The 17,637-nt window shown below is 44.4% G+C and overlaps 1 pseudogene; it reads right to left on the reverse strand.

Moving 5' to 3' along the window:
- Positions 1–17,637, reverse strand: part of LOC139266149 (sodium- and chloride-dependent neutral and basic amino acid transporter B(0+)-like) — a 185,667-nt pseudogene that overhangs the window by 9,409 nt on the left and 158,621 nt on the right.

Below are 17,637 nucleotides of genomic sequence, written 5' to 3' on the forward strand. Positions count from 1 at the left end.
TCGGATGCCTGCTAATTGGGTCAATGCCGTTCAGCAGACCACACACATGTGAAGTGGATGCATAGAGTGCAAGGTACTGAGTGCCCATTTTTATTTCTATAGTGAAAATGATTCTATTTCAAGGAACGTGGAGTCTCGGGCTGCTGTATATCAGGCGAAACATAAATTAAGGTTCATTGGCCCACGCAAGCACACACACACAGTAGCTATACAGGGCTAGAGTTTCCCTAACCTGTTTTTCTGGCGCCCTCACTCGAGGTGCGCCGTTTTTGTCCGTCTCTAAGCGCGCCGAAAAAGACGTCCGTATTCTGGCCACTCTCCAGTCTATCCTCAGTCGTGGCGCAGCGTGGCCCAATGGATTGGGGATGGAGCCAGGTCCCGGCGCTGCAAACAGTGCTGGGACATGTGCACATGCGCGCTGCAGCTGTGTGGGAGGGGCCCGAAGCAAGCCGTCCCTAGCCCTGGCTGAGTGAGCTCCTCATCAGCGGCCCGCTGCGTTCCGTAAGGTAGGACTTCTATTTTTTATTTGTTATTTACTGATTGATTTTGGTGCTTTAGGTGCAGGGTTCCTTCTATTTTATTTGTTAATTAATTGCTTATTACTTTTGTGCTTTGTTTGGTGCTTGGTGGTGCTTTAAATGTAGTTACTTGCACCGATTCCTTAACATTAGGTAAGGTTTTTCTGTGCGGACAGAAGGGATAACATACGCTGATCTAAGTTAGTTTGGACCAACTATTTGCTGGCCAAATGCCTAAAACAGGGGTAAGTGGCTGGGAATGCCCCTTTTTGAAAAAAAAATTAACTAAAAAAAAAACGAACTAACTCACTTACACTGGCACAAATTAAATGGCCAGAATTGCAACTAAAGAGATAGTCCATAAAAATCAAGTTGCTCCAAAAAAAAGGAGCAACTCCTGGGGAAACTAAGTTTCAAATTACTGTGTTATGAAGGTGATAATACTGTAAAAGTATTATACCACTGGCAGCTATTTCCCCTAGCAGAGAGGTCAATAACTAGGAGGCATAGAATTAAAGTCATTGGTAGACAGATTAGAGGGGAGTTGAGGAGAACTTTTTTCACCCAGAGGCTGATTGGGGTCTGGAACTCACTGCATGAAAAGGTGGTAGAGGCAGAAACTCTCATCACATTTAAAAAGTACTTGGATATGCACTTGAAGTGCTGTAACCTACAAAGCTATGGACCAAGAGCTGGAAAGTGGGATTAGGCTGGATAGCTCCATTTCGGCTGGCATAGACACAATGGGTGGAACGGCCTCCTTTTGTGCCGTACATTTCTATGATTCTTTGCTCCTTGACATTAAACGCAAGCTTTCTGGCAGGCTTTCCAGTGCATCAAATATTAGGTTATGTACACGAATCAGCCTTCTTCTGCAGCCTGGCCCAACAACATCCTCATCTGACTCCTCTGCTGTAAAACTATTGTGCAGCTTTGCTCTCCAGCAACCTGGCACCTGCCCTAACCTTTCACCTTGCCTTGGCTCCTGTGCACTTGTGCCCATTGTCTCACCATGTGCAGATCCCTCCCCTATTCTAGTCTCTAAAATACATGCAGTGCTAGTTTTTTAGTTGGTAGCTGCGAGTGCAAGATCCAGTGATTGTGTCTCAATACTTTCACCATCTTCTTCCTCTACTGACTGAGAAGGCTATAGATCTTGCCTATCTGAAATCAAAAAGAGTCAAGGGTTGGGTTGTGGTGAAGGGAGAGCAGAAAGTATGAAGTGCATGCTTGCACCATCTGCAGCTTCTAAATCAGAAGAGATGGAGGGATGAGGGAAGGATGATTAGATATGCAGATACCCTCATCATCGATCACTTCAGCCCTGCCAGTAGCCATGGTCTCAGTGATGCCCCTTCCCATGATGGCCAGCACTGTCTCCTCCATGGGGGTTAAATCATGCAGGTATGCTTGTCCTCCTCCTTTGCTGCTGTCTGCTGTTATGAACCACCCTATTCTACAAGAAAGAGGCGAGTGTGTTAGTGTGTGTCCTGCAATAGGTTTGGATGATGTGGCTGTCATGGTTGAATAGCTGCCAGTGTATGAGAGCTGTGCATTGTGGGTGGAAGGCTTGCAACAGTGCTAAGTGTTTGAGGGTGAGGTAAAACATATGAATTGAAGGTTTGAGTACTGATTGTAGAGATTGTTGGTAGATGGGTGATGGGGATGTAGTGAATTGAGCAGTGGATGAGGCGAATGGTGCAGTTGGTAAGATGTGCCATTTAAGGTGAACTCACTCACCATGACACCTCATGGGACTTCTTCCTGCATTTCATCCATGTTCTTGAAGCAACATTCCTGGCAGTGACCTCTGCCATTACTTCTTCCCACTGCCTCCTGAGCATCTGTCTGGAGGGCCTCCTGTTCCCCTGCAGATACAGGATGTCTCTTCTCCTTGCCACTCCTTCCATCAAGATCTTCAGTGCAGTGTCTGAAAACCTTGGTGCACACTCTCTCGCATGTTCAGCTATTGCTCAAAATATCAGACCACAGAATAAGTTTTCAAAAAACTCCCACGATTTATTGCAGCCACAATGCACCTCCCTTTTAAGAGGTGCAGGCTGCCTTTAAGGAGCGCTCGGCACTCATGATATCGGGCCCCATGCTGACATGTGTAGCCAATGAACAGCATGTATAGTACTGCGGATTGCACACAGCAATCTTGTAACACAGCAAACAACATGAACTTACCGTACTGCCTGCAACGTAATGAACGGATGCGAGTTAATCTGAGGTTAGCCAATTTCTTCCCCATTGGACATGTACTTGAAGAGGACTAATTTTCAGGGTTATGGTGAATAATCTGGGTGTGGGACTAAATTGGACAGCTCTTTCATAGAGCCAGTACGGGGGTGATGGGCCGAATGGCCTCGCTCTGTGCTGTAAGATTCTACGATTCTATAATTGCAGTAAGTCCTGTCTCTTAACTCCCTGCAAGATTTTTACAGGCCATTTTTACTGTATATCTGACTTTTAATATGTTAATCAATTCAGGATCATTTAGTCTGAACGTGCTGGTTTTGGGAATATATTTATAGTGAATCTCTGCATTATACATTTAAAGGTGTTTCACTTGTCTCCATTACAAGTGTTGTACAACTGCCCCTAAGTTATTTGCTTCAGCTGCTCCTTCATTTCATCAAAATTTAAAGTCATGCACCTAACGTTTGGTCTTAGGTATTTTTGATATTCAGATCATGTTATACTTTATCTTTCTGTGGTTGCTTTCCCTCAAGAGTGCTACAACTTCCATGTCGTATACATTTCCTGGGCCATTCATGAATATAAGATCAGGATGAACATTAAGTCTCATGGTTCCTTGATGCAGGGGGTCAAGAAGCAATCGTGCACAACATCAACCAACTCTGACTCCAAACATTTGGGCTTTCCCAGTTGATATTAGGCTGAATTAAGTTTCCCTTTCAAATTACTTGCATATTTTTACATACCCTTCCTATTTTCACATACCCTTCCTATTTTCACATACCCTCCCTAGCTCTTCGTAGAGCTAATTGTCCCCTTTGTATGCTGGACTGGAGGTACATTAAATTTCCCAGTGTTAATTTAGGATTTTCTACACTAAAGATGACTAACCAGATTAGTTAATTTTGTGACTTTCTTCCTCCCACAGAATGTACCTCCTAGGTATCCCTGACATCTGGCTCCTTCTTTTTGTCCAGTCTGCCTTATCTAAACATTGTAAACCCCTGAATGTTATTTTCATTTTCACACTCTGTACTTACCCATGTTTCTGATATTCCCACCACATCATAGCTCCGGAATACCACAACAGCATCCAGTTGTGACATTACAGCACTTCCTCAGTACTGCACTGAAGTGTCAACCTAGATTATGTACTGAATTCCTGGGTTTGGGTTCATAAGCCACAACCTTCTGATCAGAGATGAGAGTGTTACCAAATGAGTCAAAAACCGAGACAGAAACTTACCAAACTGGTCATCCCTACACTGAAAGAGTAGATTTCCAACAATATCCTGCTGATTTAAAATGAACTGCAAATCTGATTCACAGGGTGGTAACAACGCTGAGTTTCATCTCTTTAATCAGGCTCTGTATTTAGTATGAGCAGATGGGGAAGGGTCAGTCAGTCCCACACCCTCACTGCATAATATTAAATAAGTGGAAAAACAACAGGACCAACACACAAGGTCTTTCTTTATTACTTAATCCTGTGAAATTCCTTACCTCATAGGGTTATAACCAACAATACATGTGGAAACGTAACAAACTATTAAAGGACCACATACCTGTGTTACACATACAAGACCAAGGACATAAAATAACAAGCAAAGACCAGTTGTCAGATGAAGGCGCTTTGATCGCAGAAACTTAGGGAACTGGTCCAGCAGGATTGTTATAATTGTTTTTGATGAAACGAAAAGTGAAATGAGATCAGTAATTAATGAATAATTTACACAGTCCCAGAGAACCCCATCACTGGAGAGACCAAAGCCCTGCAGACCAGAGGAGTAGATGAGGACAGCTTCCTCTAGCCATGAGTCCGCTCTCTGAATCATGGATTTTACCCCCTCCCATTCCTGTTACTCTGTTTTGTGGGAAACTTTTGGGGATGTATCTCAAACTGAATAATTATTATCCTTAGACACCCAGTGCAGCAATACCTGGACACAAGCTGAGAAATGTGAGTTTGGGAAAAAGAACAAGGAAAGGAATTATAACCTGAACAGTGAGGTTCAAAACCATTGCAATAAAAATCTAACAAAAATTTTATTATGAACTCTTCCAGATGTTGGAGTGACATTCCCCTTAATGTTACTTTACTGCCAGTGTTAACCCATTTAAAACAAACAGGTTGATGCTCCATTAAGACAGTGAGCAGAGAATTGTCACAAAGGAACATTGCGCATTCATCCACTAATATCACCAACAGTAATTTCTCACATATTATAAATATAATAATTTACATCACTTCTTTTTATAAAACTGGAAATGGATTGGTTAAATGAAGTGATGTCATTCTTACCTACAGCTGCAAACTGACTGTCGAGTCCCAGGGTGATCAGCATGAAGAAAAATAAAATGGACATAAAGGTGCCCACGGCAACTGTGCAAGAGCCTCTGGGTTGGCAATGAAAGCCAATCCGAAACCTAAACAGCGGATGTAATTGAAATGGTGCAATTAATGGTACTTAAAAGAAAAACACACTAACCTGGTTATTTAATTAAGACCAATAATTCATTTAGAATCCAGATTGTCAACATTGATCAAAATTTGGTAAATGGATCATTGTATTTTTGTTATAATGATGCAATAATATGAATTTATACTATGGTCCGATCTTATTTTCGGGGCGCGTTCAGTGTGTGTGTGTGTGTGTGGGAGGGTTGAAGTTGGGAACGGGAAACCTGAACGTTCTGCAGTTGTCATTAAGTCTGTGATTTTACGAACATCCGCGGGTCCGTGGCGGGCGACGTCGGTGGCGGGTCTCCATCCCGGCCTCGGAAATGAATTTCCTTAGATTGGGCTTGTTAAGCTCGCCCATTAGAGAAAGCGGGTCTGGTGACATCATTTGATGACATGTCATCAGCTGGTTTGCTTAAAGGGACCATGGTCAAATTTATTTTGACATTTGTGCTGTCAGTGTTCTACAGCATTGACGTGTTGCAAACACTGACAAGCACTGCACAGAGGTGCACGGCTGCACCGAGGCTCTCCCATGACTCCCTCCATGTGTTTATAGAGGGAGTCACAGTGCACAGGGAGGTCCTCTTCCCTTCCAATGGGCAGAAGAGGCCTCCCCAGGAGATCAACAAAGCCTGGTTGCACATTGCAGAGGAAGGCACAAGCAAGGATGTGATCAGGAGGACCTTGGTGCAGTGCCACAAATGTTTCAATGATCTCAGTAGATCACAAAATGTTAGCACAAAGCCACACTCAACCTCATCCTGCTGTGCCTCTCATCACATCCCCATCACTCTGCCTTCCCTACCCTACTCCTACACATCCTTACTCACATCAATTTACCTTGCACCTCCACCCATTCCTCTCTATCTATATTATCACATCCCACCTCACTTAACACCCTCACACTCACCCTCAACACCCTCACACTCATCCTCATCTAAGTTCAATCATATCAACTAACAACACATAAGGGTAGGCACTTGGGTGTTTTATGCAATGTTCATGTAAAGTTTCTGTTAATGTGGTGTTAAACATTGAACCCTTTTAATTTCAACACTTTGCATTCTTGGACAGATTTGTGTACACCTTTGGAAGTGGCTCAGTGAATTGCAGTGAATGGTGAGACATAACGGTACCCTCTGCAATGGTGAAAGGAATAGCTTTGGCACTGTAGGGACGCTTTATGATGTTGGTGCCAACCTGGCTCATCATGTGGCAACCAGGGTGTACAGGGTTACGTGAAGTAAATGTGGTCCTGGTAAGGCCATCCCCTGGCCTCCTGGGCAGCAATGTGATCAGGTGCTGATGCCCTCTGTCCTGTGCAGCATAAGTTGATTGAGGAGAAGGTTGGTGTTGTTATTGGTGCTGCTGATGTGCCTGGTGCTCGTGGTAAGATTCTGAGGACCAAGTTGAGAGAGTATAAAGAGCACCCATGCTGATGGAATAGATGGAAGGTGAAGTAGAGATGACTGAAATGATCTGTCAATGGTGAGAGAGGTAATGAAGTCAGACTAGATGGGGACTTATGTAACGACTTCAGTATAGTGAATTTGTTGTGGAAATGTAGTGAGGAAGAGCTTGTGGCTGAGGGAAAATATCTCTGAAGGTGGAAGCTTTAACGACATTTGAATCTGTCAACTCAACAGCTGATTGTATGGCTACTGACCTCCTGCCTCAGTTAAACAGACATGGCCCAGCAACAGAGCGAAACCCGTGGGCAAGCTGTCAAATTCAAAATCATTGTTAAGTGGCTGTAAACAAGCCACTAATCATTTAAATTGGCTCCCCTGCCTGTCGAGTCTGCTCTGCACTGGCAGACCCAACATTGGGAAGGCAAGTGTGCGCTACCCGCTGTCAAAAATATCAAATTGCACATCCGACCCACCACCGATCATACCTGCTGACACCCTGTAAAATTCTGGCCTTATTTTTGTCTATAGGTTTCCCACCCACAAGACAGGCAGGCTGCTCTTTGGTTGAAAAAGCCTGCAGCACAATGCAGCCTAGCTGGGCTGGGAGCAGGTAAATCTAGTGGATGGGAGAGGTCATGGGAGCGTGGGTGGGTCCGATTGTGGGGGGACCAATCGCAGTGGTTGAGCGGGGGGGTGGTCAGATGGTGGTCGGGGGGGCCGGATCACAGAGGTGCCGATCGCAATGGCGGGGGCGGGGTCAGGTGGTGGTCAGGGGAGCAAATGGTTATCGGGGTGATTGCGGGAGTTCTAATCACAGTGGATGGGGGGGTGGCCAGATGGTCGGGGAGGCCGATTGCGGGGCTCTGATCGCAGTGGGGGGGGGGGGGGAGGGCGGTCATGTGGTGGTCGGGGGGCCGGATCATGGGGGAACCAATCGCAGTGGGTGGGGGCCGTAGGTAGTGGTGGTCGGTGAAGCCAATCACGGGAGGACCGATCGCAATGGGGGGGGGGTGGGTGGGCGGGCGGTGGTCAGACGGTGGTCGGCGATGCTGATCACAGAGGGAACAATCGCAGTGGGTGGGGGAGCAGGCGGTCAGATGGTGGTTGGGGGGGAGGAGATCCGATCACAGGGGACCAATCGCAGTGGGTGGGGGAGGAGGCGGTCAGATGGTGTTTGGGGGGGAGGGGATCCGATCACAGGAGTACTGATCGCAGTGCGTGGCGGGGTGGTCAGATGGTGGTAGCGGCGGTCCGATTACAGCAGGTGAGGAGGGGGGAGGGCAGACAGATCATTGCGGCGTTTATAGGTAAACTTACTGGGACTGGAGGAAATGTTCCTGCTCTTCCTGACCCACAAGCAGTGCTTTAAAGGCACTTATCTGATGGATTCAGCCTTCATGCCTGCTTTCACCTGCCGGGTTTTGCAAGATCATGGAAATCCACCTGACTGTGGTTAGAAATAGATTCACTGTTAAAATGACGGCATATAGCCTCATTAAAATATTTAAATGACCAACCTGCCTCCTGAGAGTGGATTGGTCGCCTGGCCCTCGCTCCGCCTCCATTAAAACCGGAAGTGACCGGGTTTGATGCGGGTTGAGTTCCTGTTTCAGATTTGTAGCTTTTTAACCTCCCACCCGAAACAAACTCCTCTGATTTTTGGGGTTATAATTCCCCCCGTCACTGACTCAATGGCTGGAATTTTCTGAAGGGAGGCGGGTTGGGAAGTGGGGGCCACCGAGGTGAGTGTTTCCCGCAGGCCTTAATCGCAGGGCCTGATTTGCATGTATGACCTCGGATTCCTGCCCGCAGCCAGCCAGATTGAGAGGTTGGCTGTCTGGCTGCAGATGGGTAAACCTCAGATGCGAGGGAGTCAGTCCTGGGGAGGGATCGCGGGGGCGGCACGGTCGGAGATTGTGGAGGGGGGAGGGATCGAGGATGGCACGGTCAGGGATTGTCTAAGGGGGAGGGGGTCGAGGGCGGAATGGTCGGGGATCGTGGGGTCGAGGGCGGTATGGTCGGGATCATGGGGAGGTCAGGGGCAGCAAGGTCGGGGAATGTCGAGATGTCAGGAATTGGGGGGGGTGGGGGTGGCGCGGTTGGTGTTCGGATCAGCACAGTGCTAGATCAGAGATTGGGTGGTGAGTTGGGGATCGTGGGGGTGGGGTAGGTAGGGATAGAGGATCAATCGAGATAGATATAAAGCCACGTGTCTCCTGGTTGCAGCAGTCCCTGCCTCGGTTTAACTGCCGGGTTTCACGAATTATGTGAAATCTGTCCACAGGCAGTTAAATTCAAAATGCAGGTGGAAAAAGAGGTTGCCTGCCTCATTACAATATTTAAATTAAGGTACTGCCCACTGGGAGCAGGTTGAGTGCCTGGCCCCCCCGTCCAACCTTCATTTCACTTTCGTTAAAATCGGAAGTGGGCAGTTTGGAGGCGGGATCAGGTCGGAAATCCCATTTTTTACAATGCTCTAGACTCCAAACCCACCCATTTTTTTAGGGGACAATTCCGGCCTTTATTATGTATTGATAATATAAAACATAGAATCTTAGAATAGTGCAGCATAGAAGGAGGTCATTCAGCCTATCGAGTTTGCACCAGCTCCTTTGACGAGCAATCCAGTTAGCTCCACTCATCTGCTCTTTCTCATGTTCCTGCAATTTTTTTTCCTTCAAGTAATTACCCAATTTCCTTTTGAAGGCTACTATTGAATCTTTGTGCACCACTCTATCACTCATTGCATGGAAAAGTTTTTTCCTCGTGTTGCCTGTTTCTTTTGCCAATCACCTCAAATCCGTGACTTCTGGTTATCGAATCTTCAGCCAGCCATTGGAAATAGTATCTGTTTACTTAGTCTATCTAAACCCTTCATCAAATTTCCTCTGAGCCTTCTCTGCTCTAAGAAGAACAACCCCAGATTCTCCATTCTATCCACATAACCGTAATCCCTCATCCCTGGAACCATTCTGGTAAATCTCATCTGTACCATCTCCAAAGCCTTCACATCCTTCCTAAAGTGTGGTGCCCAGAATTGGACACAATACTCCAGCTGGGGCCGAACTAATGTGCTATATAGGTTTAGTATAATATTCCTCTACTTATAAAGCCCATGATCCCATATGTTTTATTAACTGCTTTGTTAACCTGTCCTGCCAGCTTCAAAGATTTCTGCACAAACATCCCCAGGTCTCTCTGTTCTTACACCCCCTTTAAAATTGTACCTTTTATCATGTATTGTCTCCTCATTCTTCCTGCCAAAATGTATCACCTTACACTTCTCTGCATTGAATTTCATCTGCCATGTGTCTGCCCATTTCACCAGCCTGACTATGTCCTATTGAAGTCTATTTCTATACTCCTCACTATTTACTACACGCCCAAGCGTCATGCCATCTGCAAATTTCAAAATTGTGCCCTGTACCCCCAAGTCCAAGTCATTAATGTATATCAAAATCCTTCAGGAGTAGAAGCATGTCTTCCTCGATTCCGAGGGACTGCCTATGATGATGATGATGAACCCTGGGAAACACCACTGCATACCCACCTCCAGTCCAAAATATACCCATTCACCACAACTTTGTTTTCTATCTCTTAGTCAGTTTTGTATCCATGCTGCTACTACTCTTTTGATCCCATGAGCTTCAATTTTGTTAACAAGCCTATTACGTGGTACTTGAACAAACGCCTTTTGAAATTTCATATACACAGCATCAACTGCACTGCCCTTATCCACCTTCTCTGTTACCTCATTAAAAAACTCTATTCAGTTAGTCAAACATGATTTGTCCTAAACAAATCCATGCAGGCTCTCTTGTCCATGCTTTTCCAAGTGGCTGTTAATTTTCTGTGATTACAGTGTCTAAAAGCTTCCCCACCACCAACATTTAACTGTCTGGCCTGTAATTGCCAGGTTTACCCTTCTCCCCTTCTTTGAACAAGAGTGTAACATTTGCAATCCTCCAGTCTTCTGACATCATCCCTGTATCTAAGCAGGATTGGAAGATTGTGGCCAGCACATCAGCAATTTCTACCCTTACTTCCCTCTGCAACCGATGATGTGTCCCATCCAGACTGGGTGACTTCTCTGCTTTAAGTACTTCCAGTCCTTCTCGTACTTCCTCTTAATCTATTCATATCTTATCCAGTATCTTGACAACCTCCTCAGATAAAGTAGCATTGGCAAAATCCTCTTCCTTGGTAAACACTGATACAAAGTATTTGTCTAGTAACTCAACCGTATCTTCTGCCTCCAACAATAGATCTCCATGTTGGTCCCTAGTCAGCCCCACAGCTCCTCTGCCAACCCTTTTACTGTTAATATGCCTATAGAAGCCCTTTGGATTCCCTTTTATGTTAGTCGTCAATCTAGCCTTGTACTATCTCTTTATCCCCTTATTTCCTTTATCACTTCTTATATCTTTTTGTATCCAACCTGACTCTCCCTTGTATTATCAAGCTGACACCTATCATACTCCCCTTTTTTCTGTTCCATCCTACTCTCTAACTCCTTTGTTAATGCAATGCCAATCAATGTTTATGACCTTTAAGGGAACAATTTAAATCGGTCAATCTCATTCCTGCACATCGTCAATTGTTGTTAAAGATTTTAAAAATGTCAAATTTAAAATGTTTCATTTTGGACTCTTTTTTTCACTCACTCTATATACAATCTTTTTTTCCTTCTCTGTATTTCTCTTTCTGTACCTTATTTGATCTAATTTACCCGCCTTCTCAGTCATTCCTCTGTTTCTTTCTCAATCCCAAGTCTCATTGGTTAAGGAGATGGCACTGTTGGTTCCGCCATTCACTGAGGTCCCAGATGTTCTGTTGCCCTCGTCCCTCCATTATTAGCTCACACTTCTAGCAAGTTACGGGGCAAAAAGTTATGAGCTGAAGGATGCATAAAGAAGTCTAACGAACAAGGCACATGATACCCCTCTCCAGCAACATACAGCCCAATAAGTTTGAGTCTGCAGGTACCTGACTGTACAACCTCTGAAACAGGCTTGTCTTGTACATGAGCCATGTGTCCAAGGATGGAGAAGATGGAAAATTCAGCAAACACACTCGTAGCACAATTAACAACACAGACAATGGTGGTATCTGTGTAATAGTTGTTGTGGAATTTGTTGAAGGATGACAGTGTTATTAAATTGCCCCAACCCACTGCGATAGAATAGAAAATTTGTGTTGCAGCATCTTTCCAGACCTGGTAAATAGAAGGTAGAATTAGTCAGCACCGGGAGATTTTACTTGAACTCTCAACAGATAAACATTAACCATGAAGAACAAGGGGTAGGTTACTCCCACAGCTCAATGGTGAGCTGACTAAATGAAGCTCCCTCTGGTCAATATTGTCTCCCTTAAATAGTCAGGCCATCGTTCTGCCTCCCTGTCTGCTACTGGCTGCCAAATTCTCTCCAGGAGCTTCGATGTTTTCCACCATCAGCCATGTTTTCTAGTGAATGATGATCCTTTACTTGCAGCATGTTCATTGTTACCCATTGGGCTCCATTCTTTTATTGAAAGCAGCAACAAAGGAAAGCTTTTCACCACAAAATGAAGGCTCATATCTAAAGGGCAGCAAAACCCCATTACATTAAAAATCATTCTCACTATCAATAACTTGATTATCATAGCTTTTATTGACATTGTAAAGCCACAGTGTAACCTACACAGATAGGGGTAGATTTTATCATGCAAAATGAATGTAAACAAGTTAAATGGAAATCAAAATCCGGGAGGGGTGTAAAACGGGCTGCTGATTTGCTATCAAACATTTTACACTATCACCCAAAATTCACTGTTGAAGTAATGAGGCGGCTAGTAGAGCTCACCATTATCTATGCGCAAATGCATAAATACAGAAATCCCAAATTTTCTGTTCGAGATGCACCATTCCCCCATTAGCTTTGTGAAAATGGCATCGCTCTGTCTGTCTTACCAATAACATGCATTGAGCGGCGTGAAGTTCCTGTACTTGCACTGTAGATACGAACTAATCTTGCCACAGAAAGTTAAGTCAAGCCATTTCAAGTCTTCGTCGCCTTTTAACGACATAGTAAATGTTAATTACTGCCAGTCAACCTCTCCGCCACTGAAAATTAACTATTACAAGTATGGAGTCTCAGTCCCTCAGGTTATAATAGTTGCTGCAGATTTTCTTTTAAAATTTAAATTAAAACTTTTTTTAACCTTTTCTTTCTGTCTCTTTTTCGCTTTCTCTTAATCCATTCTTTATTTCCCTCTCTTTATTTACCTTTCTGTACTTGATTTGACATTGAATTCACCCACTCTAATTTACACTTCCTTCTCAAGCCTTGCGCTGTTAATTTCACGATACTTCAATCTGATTGGTTAAGGAGACACTCAGTTGCTTGCTCTGTTCACTCAGATCCCAGATGCCCTATAGAGGGCGTCGCTCAGTTTCCATCTCCCACTTTAAGCTATGCGCATCACAAAATATCGTTGACATTAAATGGGTAAGGACAAGTCTAACTAAAAGCAGGCACCATTCATTGCCCTGCTACAGCAAATTATGGGCCAATATTTACCCTATAGATTGAGAAGACATTTTACCTGAAAATGTAATTACTGAATCGGTTCCAAGGTTTCACTAAGAAGTAGGCATCAAGAAGAAATGTCATTACATCCTGTTCCAGGTCACCCCATCTCATCCAGTTCCATCCTATCTCTTCTCCTCCCATCACAACCCTTCCCACCCACTAACATCAAGATCATAAAATCCATAAACTAACTTATTAGAATTCACCACAAGGTCACGGTTAAAAATGTGTCAGATTTTACAGAAGTAAAATGCAATGACTGAAATAGATTTCCCACATTTGAACAATTAGCCAAAAGCAGCACTCAGATTTTAAATGGAATATCCCTACGAAATGAATTTAAGGAGCTAGGAGCTAAATTAAAAAGTAGGACCTCAAAAGTAGTAATCTCGGGATTGCTACCAGTGCCACGTGATAGTCAGAGTAGGAATCGCAGGATAGCGCAGATGAATACGTGGCTTGAGCAGTGGTGCAGCAGGGAGGGATTCAAATTCCTGGGGCATTGGGACCGGTTCTGGGGGAGGTGGGACCAGTACAAACCGGACGGTCTGCACCTGGGCAGGACTGGAACCAATGTCCTAGGGGGAGTGTTTGCTAGTGCTGTTGGGGAGGATTTAAACTAATATGGCAGGGGGATGGGAACCAATGCAGGGAGACAGAGGGAAACAAAAAGGAGCCAAAAGCAAAAGACAGAAAGGAGATGAGGAAAAGTGGAGGGCAGAGAAACCCAAGGCAAAGAACAAAAAGCGCCACTGTACAGCAAAATTCTAAAAGGACAAAGGGTGTTAATAAAACAAGCCTGAAGGCTTTGTGTCTTAATGCAAGGAGTATCCGCAATAAGGTGGATGAATTAATTGTGCAAATAGATGTTAACAAATATGATGTGATTGGGATTACGGAGACGTGGCTCCAGGATGATCAGGGCTGGGAACTCAACATTCAGGGGTATTCAACATTCAGGAAGGATAGAATAAAAGGAAAAGGAGGTGGGGTAGCATTGCTGGTTAAAGAGGAGATTAATGCAATAGTTAGGAAAGACATTAGCTTGGATGATGTGGAATCTATATGGGTAGAGCTGCAGAACACCAAAGGGCAAAAAACGTTAGTAGGAGTTGTGTACAGACCTCCAAACAGTAATAGGGATGTTGGGGAGGGCATCAAACAGGAAATTAGGGGTGCATGCAATAAAGGTGCAGCAGTTATAATGGGTGACTTTAATATGCACATAGATTGGGCTAGCCAAACTGGAAGCAATACGGTGGAGGAGGATTTCCTGGAGTGCATAAGGGATGGTTTTCTAGACCAATATGTTGAGGAACCAACTAGGGGGGAGGCCATCTTAGACTGGGTGTTGTGTAATGAGAGAGGATAGATTGGCAATCTCGTTGTGCGAGGCCCCTTGGGGAAGAGTGACCATAATATGGTGGAATTCTGCATTAGGATGGAGAATGAAACAGTAATTTCAGAGACCATGGTCCAGAACTTAAAGAAGGGTAACTTTGAAGGTATGAGGCGTGAATTGGCTAGGATAGATTGGCGAATGATACTTAGGGGGTTGACTGTGGATGGGCAATGGCAGACATTTAGAGACCGCATGGATGAAGTACAACAATTGTACATTCCTGTCTGGCGTAAAAATAAAAAGGGGAAGGTGGCTCAACCGTGGCTATCTAGGGAAATCAGGGATAGTATTAAAGCCAAGGAAGTGGCATACAAATTGGCCAGAAATAGCAGCGAACCTGGGGACTGGGAGAAATTTAGAACTCAGCAGAGGAGGACAAAGGGTTTGATTAGGACAGGGAAAATGGAGTACGAGAAGAAGCTTGCAGGGAACATTAAGGCGGATTGCAAAAGTTTCTATAGGTATGTAAAGAGAAAAAGGTTGGTGAAGACAAACGTAGGTCCCCTGCAGTCAGAATCAGGGGAAGTCATAACGGGGAACAAAGAAATGGCGGATCAATTGAACAAGTACTTTGGTTCGGTATTCACTAAGGAGGATACAAACAACCTTCCGGATATAAAAGGGGTCAGAGGGTCTAGTAAGGAAGAGGAACTGAGGGAAATCTTTATTAGTCGGGAAATTGTGTTGGGGAAATTGATGGGATTGAAGGCCGATAAATCCCCAGGGCCTGATGGACTGCATCCTAGAGTACTTAAGGAGGTGGCCTTGGAAATAGCGGATGCATTGACAGTCATTTTCCAACATTCCATTGACTCTGGATCAGTTCCTATGGAGTGGAGGGTAGCCAATGTAACCCCACTTTTTAAAAAAGGAGGGAGAGAGAAAACAGGGAATTATAGACCGGTCAGCCTGACCTCAGTAGTGGGTAAAGTGATGGAATCAATTATTAAGGATGTCATAGCAGTGCATCTGGAAAATGGTGACATGATAGGTCCAAGTCAGCATGGATTTGTGAAAGGGAAATCATGCTTGACAAATCTTCTGGAATTTTTTGAGGATGTTTCCAGTAAAGTGGACAAGGGAGAACCAGTTGATGTGGTATATTTGGACTTTCAGAAGGCTTTCGACAAGGTCCCACACAAGAGATTAATGTGCAAAGTTAAAGCACATGGGATTGGGGGTAGTGTGCTGACGTGGATTGAGAACTGGTTGTCAGACAGGAAGCAAAGAGTAGGAGTAAATGGGTACTTTTCAGAATGGCAGGCAGTGACTAGTGGGGTACCGCAAGGTTCTGTGCTGGGGCCCCAGCTGTTTACACTGTACATTAATGATTTAGATGAGGGGATTAAATGTAGTATCTCCAAATTTGCGGATGACACTAAGTTGGGTGGCAGTGTGAGCTGCGAGGAGGATGCTATTAGGCTGCAGAGTGACTTGGATAGGTTAGGTGAGTGGGCAAATGCATGGCAGATGAAGTATAATGTGGATAAATGTGAGGTTATCCACTTTGGTGGTAAAAACAGAGAGACAGACTATTATCTGAATGGTGACAGATTAGGAAAAGGGAAGGTGCAACGAGACCTGGGTGTCATGGTACATCAGTCATTGAAGGTTGGCATGCAGGTACAGCAGGCGGTTAAGAAAGCAAATGGCATGTTGGCCTTCATAGCGAGGGGATTTGAATACAGGGGCAGGGAGGTGTTGCTACAGTTGTACAGGGCCTTGGTGAGGCCACACCTGGAGTATTGTGTACAGTTTTGGTCTCCTAACTTGAGGAAGGACATTCTTGCTATTGAGGGAGTGCAGCGAAGGTTCACCAGACTGATTCCCGGGATGGCGGGACTGACCTATCAAGAAAGATTGGATCAATTGGGATTGTATTCACTGGAGTTCAGAAGAATGAGAGGGGACCTCATAGAAACGTTTAAAATTCTGACGGGTTTAGACAGGTTAGATGCAGAAAGAATGTTCCCAATGTTGGGGAAGTCCAGAACCAGGGGTCACAGTCTGAGGATAAGGGGTAAGCCATTTAGGACCGAGATGAGGAGAAACTTCTTCACCCAGAGAGTGGTGAACCTGTGGAATTCTCTACCACAGAAAGTAGTTGAGGCCAATTCACTAAATATATTCAAAAGGGAGTTAGATGAAGTCCTTACTACTCGGGGGATCAAGGGTTATGGCGAGAAAGCAGGAAGGGGGTACTGAAGTTTCATGTTCAGCCATGAACTCATTGAATGGCGGTGCAGGCTAGAAGGGCTGAATTGCCTGCTCCTGCACCTATTTTCTATGTTTCTATGTTTCTATGTTTCTAAGTACTGAAAAAGTGAAACATTAAACAATTTGACTGAAAATTACAGCTGAAATTCTGTGGATTATCCGGGTGTGTTTACCTCAGTATCAGCCAGTTTTGAGAAGTCTGACCTGCTTCCAATGTAGAATTCAATTCCTTTATAGGCTCCCTCCAGGGTAACTCCTCGGATCAGAAGTATGATCAGAACCACATAAGGGAATGTTGTAGTAAAATACACCATCTGACCATAGAGAGTAGATTGTTAGATTTTCCTGTATTGCTGCTACAACATTTACAGTATTGAATCCAATTGAATAGAAAACTAATAGGATTGTAATCAATGCAGAGAATAAAACAGAAGGCAATTGGAGGAGTAATAACTACATGAAGGGTATATTTAGCACTGAGCTACATATTGAACTGAATTTAAATAGCACAATATTATTCTAACATTGATATTTCATAAACAAGGAAGTAACACATTTAAACAGGAGAATAGATCAGAGTGCAATGAATATATTTAACTCCTCACTTTTACTCCTCGGGTTTCTTTGCCATTCTCATTGTACAGACAAATCACATCTCACTCAAATAAAACCATGACTCTAATCTGCTCAATCACTTAGCCAGCCCTGCCCAGCCTTCCAGCGCAATTGGAAATTCACCCCAAACTCTATCAGCGACTGAAACCCTTAGAATGAGGGGCACATTTCAGGAGTTTGGGGAAATGCTGTTCTTTCAATCAGGAGAAAGATCTTCAGATCTCACTCAAGCCTG

Source organism: Pristiophorus japonicus, chromosome 6, assembly GCF_044704955.1.
Source record: "Pristiophorus japonicus isolate sPriJap1 chromosome 6, sPriJap1.hap1, whole genome shotgun sequence".
Classification (NCBI taxonomy): domain Eukaryota; kingdom Metazoa; phylum Chordata; class Chondrichthyes; family Pristiophoridae; genus Pristiophorus; species Pristiophorus japonicus.